This window comes from Piliocolobus tephrosceles, chromosome 17, assembly GCF_002776525.5.
Source record: "Piliocolobus tephrosceles isolate RC106 chromosome 17, ASM277652v3, whole genome shotgun sequence".
Classification (NCBI taxonomy): domain Eukaryota; kingdom Metazoa; phylum Chordata; class Mammalia; order Primates; family Cercopithecidae; genus Piliocolobus; species Piliocolobus tephrosceles.
The window spans coordinates 71901569-71909836 of NC_045450.1; positions in this window are offsets into that span (position 1 = coordinate 71901569).

Below are 8268 nucleotides of genomic sequence, written 5' to 3' on the forward strand. Positions count from 1 at the left end.
TATTCTAGGTTAATGCTTTCGGGGTCTTGTATTTTTAAGTAAAACATGTCCATTTTTTTCTGAAAATGGATAAAGAATAAATACAAAAAATAAATAAATACTTTTTGTCTCAGATCTCAAACAAAAATACGTGACAAAATCCCTCAATTCTAGATAGCCAAGTGCAAGGAAAACAAAAAAGTAATTATAAAAAGAACTCCCTCCCATTCCACACACACAAAAAAAGCCGACAAAAGAAATTCAATATGTTCGTTAATGGCCAGTCCTTTAGGAAATCACATAGTTGTCACCGTAAACCTCCTGTCCTACTCTGGTGGTTAAACCACCACACAGAGGCAGCACAGCACACCTCTAATTCTTAACCTTGGGCCTGTGTACACTTTATCCCCCTGCGCTCAGGATGTCAGCGCTGGAGAGCTGGCAACCCCCGAGAGCACCAACTCCAGCTCCACCATTTCTCAGATGAGGAGCCTAAGCCCAGAGAGGGCAAGCAACTTCTCAATGGCCACACAGCTTGGAAGCAGTGACGCTGAGGGTTCTTTCTAGAGTATCATACCCTCCTTCTTCCATGTTCCTGATTCCACCAAACCATGTGAGACAGACTCAGGAATTTAAATCACTGACATGAGTAGTTCTGTTTTTGTTTTTTCAGGCCAACGTAAAAGGTAAAAGGAAAAAGACTGTTTCTACTGACTGGTCCATGACAATACCCAAACTTGTGCTTTTTTTTTCTCTCTCTCTCTCTCGCTCTCTGTATGTGTGTGTGTTTATGTGTGTGTGTGTAAAATGTTTATAACTAAAATATAGAAAATTGTTGCTAAAACAAGTTGTGACACCTTCAGTTAACATTTTTTATTCGATAAATACTCAACAAGAGTCTACCCAGCGCCACGGAGGTGGAGAGCGGTAAACAAAACAGAGAATTGTGGGACCCCCAGGGAGCTCACAGGTCAACCCCAGGAAGCTTACGTCTGAGGAAAAAAACACTGTGCCCAACTGAATGTCTCCAAATACACTCTAAACTCTGCTTGATGTGGACTAGAGAGAGAAACCCCCAGCCTCTCAACGAAATCGATTTCTTTTTTAACCCAGAGAAAGGAAAACTTGGCTTTCCATTAGCGGTTGTTTCTGTAAGGTGAATTAAAACAATGTGATCATTTAAACTTTCCCCCACGAAACATGTGGTATCAGAGGAATGTCCGTTCACAGCCGGGAAAGCTTGGACAGGCTGCACTCGCACGCTCCACGCCCCTGGGTCTCGGCTGAATCCTGCCTTAGTGTCTGCTGAAAGCTTAGCGTCAAATAAAATGGCTTCCCGGAAACCTGCGACCCACAAAGACAGGCTTGGGATCCAGAACATTAGTTTTCTGTGTGTTCGTGGAAAATGATTGATTTAAATATGCCGAGAACGTCTTAGTGGTAAAAGTGAGTGGAATTTTTTTTTAAGGAAAATTTTATTGGGAATATTTTTTCCCCTTAGGTGTGAAATTTGGCAGGTAACTGCATTCTCTGATGGACTGTTGAAGACTCGGTTAATTAGAAATAAGATTCAGGTCCAAGGTAAACATCTTGAGCCTGCTAAGTCTTCTTAGGATGTTTGTCTGAAATGCTTCTGAAAATAGTATAGCTTTCTATAAAGAAATCTTAACCGGTGTTCATAAGTGGAGTTGACTATGTTCTAACCCAGCCCTTACCAAATTGGTATTAGATGAGGGATTAGTCTCTGATTTTATGTGAAAATCCCAAGAGGAAAAGCAGCTCCAACCACCGCTTTCATATCCATTTTTCAGAAATAAGGCCTAAAGGCTCAGCAACTGCACCTCTTTAATCAAAGCAGTGGGAGACTGTTCAGCCAGCTCCCCGGTGGCTTGGTTCCGAAAATGAGGGCAGTTAATTGCCCACTGTTTGTTGACACAATCGATCGTGCAGACGGGAGACAAACAGCAAGACATCCACAGAATTTCCGTAGGTTGAGACACCCAGTGCTCATCTGTGCGTCACACAGCCAGGGCCACCTCCACTTTGGGACAGTCTCATCGGCTCTGTCCAGTCGCCCACAGTCCTTTTCTCCATCTTCCCAGTCCATGAGGAACACACAGTGAGGGTGGCACCTCTGGATTTGAGGGAACCATACCTCAAGCAGCCCTAGATCCTTCTGCCCTGGACACGAAGGAAGACGCTGAGCCTTTTCTGAGCACCCTCTGAGGGCCGGGTACCAGGAAGCACATTCCCTCCATTTTCAGAAGGATGAGGCAAGGTGCTGGAAAGCTAAGCAAATTGCCCTTCCATCCATGACCAGGTGAAACGGGGATTGAACCCAGCAGTTCTGACTTCAGAGCCCTGCACGTTCCACCCTCCAACAGTGGGCCCATTGTCCTCACAGGAACATGCTCACTGAAGCATTTATTGAACAACCAAGAGTCTGAGCTGTCATGGAGTATATGAGGAAACCAAGCCCTCAGCCCTAACCTGCTTGAAACAAGCCCAGCAAAGGCGGTATGGATATGCAAGTCAACATGCAAGTAGAAATTCTAGGAAAATAAAATGAAAGGAGCCATGGAGAAGAGGTTTCTAAAGAAAATCCCTAGAAGAAAAGCAAGACAGTTATTAAAGTAAGGAAGCAACAAAAATTGGCAGACAACTAAAAAGAGATCATCCCCCTTTCTGACTGGTAGAGGTCATGTATCAGAAGTCTTTCTCTGATAATAAACATTTTCTAATCACATAACATTTTTGAACATTCAAAATTCTCCCCCTGGGAACCCTCATACACTGATGATGGGAATGTAAATTAGTATAGCCACTATGGAAAACAGTGTGGACATTCCTCAAACTATTAAAAATAGAACTATCATATGATCCAGGAATCCTACCACAGGGAATATATCCAGAAGGAAGGAAATTGGCATGTTGAAGAGACATCTGCACTCCCGTGTCTATTGCAACACTATTCATAGCAGCGAGATACAGGATCAACCTAAGTGCTCATCATGGATGGATGGACAAAGAAAAAGTAGTGTTGTATATACACAATGGAATACTATTCAGCCAATCATTTGCAACAACATCAATAAACCTGGAGGTCATTATGTTAAGTAAAATACAAACATAATATTGCATAGAAAGACAAGTTCTGCATGATCTCGCTTATCTGTGGAATCTGAAGAAGTTGAACTCATAGAAGTAGAGAGGAATAGTGCTTACCAGGGGCTGGGGTGGGGGAGAGAGATTGGGAAAATGTTGGTCAAAGATACAAAATTTCAGTTACATAGAAAGAGTAAGTTCAAGAGAGCTATTTAAGTAACATGGTAACTATAGTTAATAACAATGTATCATTATACGTGAACATTGATACAAGAGATTGTGTTCTCACCAAAAAAAAAAATGAGTATGTGAGGTAATACATGTTACTTAGCTTGATTTAGCCATTTCTCCATGTACACAAATTTCAAAACATGTTTTCCACCATAAATATATGCAATTTGTATTTGTCAGTTTTTTGTTTTGGGGTTTTTTTTTTATTGTTTGTTTTTTGAGACGGAGTCTTGCACTGTCGCCCAGGCTGGAGTGCAATGGCGTGATCTCGGCTCACTGCAACCTCCGCCTTCTGGGTTCAAGCCATTCTCCTGCCTCAGCCTCCCACGTAGCAGGGATTACAGGTGCCCACCACCATGTCCTGCTAATTTTTTTGTATTTTTAGTAGAGACAAGTTTCACTATGTTGGCCAGGCTGCTCTCAAACACCTGACCTCATGATCCGCCCGCCTCAGCCTCCCAAAGTGCTGGGATTACAGTCGTGAGCCACCGCGCCTGGCCTATTTGTCAGTTTTTTAAATCTCCCCCATGTAGTGCCAGCGAGCTCCTTTCTGGTGATTAAATTATCTTGTATCCTGATGGTGGTAGTGGTGACACAGATCTATACAACAGACCAAGAGCACAGACACACACACACACACACACACACACACGCATGTAAAAACCAGTGGAATCTAAACAAGGTCTGGAGTCTAGTATTGTCCCAATGTCAGTTTCCTGGGGCTGCTATTTTGCGGCAGTTACATAAGACACCCCGGTTGGGGAGAGCTGCGGGGAGAGCTCAGGAGACCCTATGTGCTATTTTTATAATTTCCTATGAAGCTGTTGTCATTTCAAAAGCAAAAGTGAAAAACAAAATCCCTCCCACAATTTCATCTTATCCCAATACGTTTCTTGCCACTTAATTTGGGTTGCACAATTTGTAACTCGTAACACACCCAAAATGATTTTGGTAATGAGGAGGCTGAAATGATTGGGCTTCCAGTGTGTTTTCACAGGTTTCGTCTAGGAGACAGGCCAGGAAATAACCCCATGCCCTTTCTGCAAATGGAGCGACTGAGGCTTTGCCGAGATTCATCCACGAGATTGGGCACTCGGAGTAAGGAGCCACATTGACGGCACTCACCCCTGCATTGCCTGCCCCACCACTGAACCAAGCACCCGGCAGACACAACCAAATTTCAGTAAGTGAATACATCATTTACGACAGTCACCCGCCATCCCACTGGTAACTCCACAGATGAACAATGGCAAGCCAAAACTCAAGAGAGACACCAGGAAGCTTTAGACAACATGCCAGAGACTGTCCCTGAGAGAAGGGGAGTGGAGGCTTTGTGAGCAACAGAAGTTGAGTCACTGCAGACAAATCAGTGACCTTCTAGTTCAGTTGGCCGGGGTGCACCAGCAACTCTGTTACACAGGAATCCGTCGGTCGGGCACGGTGGCTCATGCCTGTAATCCCAGCACTCTGGGAGGCCAAGGCGGGTGGATCTCTTGAGGTCGGGAGAAAAGGGAATGCCCACACACTGCTGTTGGGGATGTAACTTAGTTCTGCCACTGTGGAAAGAAGGGAGGCAATTTCTCAAAGAACTTCAAACCCAGCAACCCCATAATGGGGTATACACCCGAAGGAGTTTAAATCATTCTACAGGAAAGACTTACACACACGTCTCCATGACAGCATTGTTCACAACTGCAGAGTCATGGAATCAATCTAAATGGCCATCAGCAGCAGACTGGATAAGAAAATGTGGTGTATATACACCATGGACTACTGTGCAGCCACAAAAAAGAACAAGATCATGTCCTTTGCGGCAACATGGACAGAGCTGGAGGCCAGTATCCTCAGCAAACTAACACAGGAACAGAAAATCAAATACCACATGTTCTCACTTGTAAGTAGGAGATAAATGTTGAGTATGTATGGACAAAAAGAAGGGATCAAATAGAAACTGGGGCCTATGTGAGGGTAGAGGTGAGAGGAGGGAGAGGATCGAAAAACTACCTATTAGATATTATGCTTATTACCTGGGAAGCGAAATAATCTTTACACCAAACCCGCATGACATGCAACTTGCATATATAATGAAGCTACACATGTACCTTAAACCTAAACGTTTTTTAAAAGTTTTTTAAAATATTTATGACATTTGTAAAACAATTGTAAACATTTTTTAAAAAGATGTTGCCGGCCAGGCACGGTGGCTCATGCCTGTAATCCCAGCATTTTGGGAGCCTGAGGCAGGTGGATCACAAGGTCAGGAGATCAAGACCATCCTGGCTAACACGGTGAAACCCCATCTCTACTAAGAAATACAAAAAGTTAGCCGGGCGTGGTGGCCGGTGCCTTTAGTCCCAGCTACTTGGGAGGCTAAGGCAGGAGAATGGCGTGAATCCGAGAGGCAGAGCTGGCAGTGAGCCAAGACTGCACCACTGCACTCCAGCCTGGGCGAGAAAGTGAGACTCCATCTCAAAAAAAAAGATGTTGCCATGGCCATATAACCCCATTTGGAGAGATATATCCTAACAACATAGCCCAAAAGAAAGAAAAAGCAATTGCTGGCAGAAAATGATTTGGAAGAAATGGTTTTTACCATCAATGCCAAAACAAAAAGGCTCACTTTCTTCAACACCTGAAATATTAGAAAATAATGGGACTGAGCTTGGCACTAACACAGGTGGGGTCTCAGCATGAGGATCTGCACATAGTGAGTACCCCACGGATGGAATTCACTTATCAGCCTGTGAGCAACTCGACAGCAAGACCCAGCTCTAGTTCATTTCCGTATTCCCGCCCCTGCCAGCATGATATCGGCACATTTCACTAAATACTCACTTAAAGGATACTTAACATATCCAGTTAGATTATATTTAATGCAATGGAGAAGTCCAGATTTTACCAGTGGGATACTCAACCAAAATTAATTTTAAGTGTATACTTACACCAAAAATATTATGAGATTGAGCCCTTAATAATCTGGCCAATTTTAAATCCCTGGGGTTCTTGGACGTGTTTATTTATCTTCCATCAGCCAAACACAATTAGTTCATGTGAAAGGATGAAGAACACTCAGGAGTGTGTGAACACACAGAAGTGCCAAGGCCAGCAGTGAACTTGGGCAGGAGGCTGGAGGGATCATTACAGCTGCATGGACTTCAGCAGAAAAGATTCAATCGACGGAGATAATGGGGCTGAGAGGGCTCAGCCAAGTGCAGAGTGAAACAGATGGAGGTCCCCTACACACGGCTGACTCCAGGAGCTGAGAGGGACAGGAACCAGCCAAGAGGAAGACCCTGAGGGAGGCCCCTCAAGGCACACAGCAGTCTTTGGGAATCACACTCAACACTGAACCTAAAAGAGGGGAAAATTCCCCCAAACTCGAGAAAAACCTGATCCCCCCCAGGAGTTGCTACGCCCCACCCGAAGGCCACATGGGATGCCTGCACCTTCCCTCTAACTTCTAAGAGGCTGCATCTTCAGAAGAGGGGAGCAGATGCTAAGAACAATTTTAAGGTCTTCAGAAGAATTAGAAAATGCAACCACTGTTATGAGAAACTGCCCAATGAGAAGCTTGAATGTCATATGAGAAAGTCCCAGCTGCCCTTTCGTGAGCTTTGAGAACCTGTGAAAGGTACAGCTAAGCACGTGGGCTGCAGAGTCCAACCACCTGGCTCAGTCATCCTCAGCATGGTGCCTGGAATATGTGCTCATATTCAGGTATGGATACAGCACATTCCAGGCAGGTGCTCAATCAACAGTAGTTACGTTATTGCCAAGACACCCTTTCTCATCTCTTTGTGGGAGGCAGCAATGTCTCCAGTTGGGTTGTTGGAGAGAATGGCTCTGGGTGTGAAGGGGAATCCAAGCCTTCCCCATCCTGATGGCTTCTTCATCAAATTGAAAATCAAGTGACAGGACCCTCAAAGCTGGACCATGAAATAACCAGGTGAGAAGAAGGGCCCTCCAATATTCTTTTTTGTTTTTTTTTTGAGACAGGGTCTCGCTCTGTCCCCAGGCTGGAGTGCGGTCGTGCAATCTCAGCTCACTGTAGCCTCCACCTCCCAGGTTCAAGCAATTCTCCCATCCCAGCCTCCCAAGTAGCTGGGACTACAAGTGTGCACCACCACGGCCAGCTAATGGTTTCATCATGTTAGCCAGGCTGGTCTCAGACTCCTGACCTCAAGTGATCTGCCCACCTCAGCCTCCCAAAGTGCTGGGATTACAGGCATGAGCCACCGCACCCGGCCACAGACAAACAAAAGCTGAGGACAAGAGGAGGGGTATCGGGGCAAACATCTGGGGTTCCCCAGAACCTACTTGATCACGGCATGCATTGAAGTCCCACTCAAAGTCAACCCACCCACATACCTCCTAACGCTCAAAGATTAACCAAGACAATAGACATAAAGAATGAAAAACTATTTTTAAGCCAAAGCCCACCCTTAGTCAACCTCAGAGTTCAAGAGATGCCAAACTGTGTATCATTCATAGATGCACAGAGAAGAGTGGCTGCGTGGTGGCAGCCAGCCCCTCACCATATCCTTACTGCAAAATGGTGTCGTTGAAACCTGCTCTCACCCAACAGAAATGTGGGCATGTGCTCGCCAAAAGACATGTATTAGATGAGCCACCTGGAATTGCCATGTTCATGGGTCGAAAGTAGTTGTATATCTGCACTCCCCCATAGTCAGGTCTAACATGATTTATAATAGTCCCGAACTAGACACTATTCAAATACCCAGCAGCAATAGAATGGATAAAAAGTTAAGGGAGAGACTTGCCATGGAGTAGTAGACAGCAGTGAAAAGGAGCTACCAGGCCATGCGTGGTGGCTCACGCCTGTAATCCCAGCACTTTGGGTGGCCGAGACGGGCGGATCATGAGGTCAGGAGATCAAGACCATCCTGGCTAACATGGTGAGAACCCATCTCTACCAAAAAAATGCAAAAAATT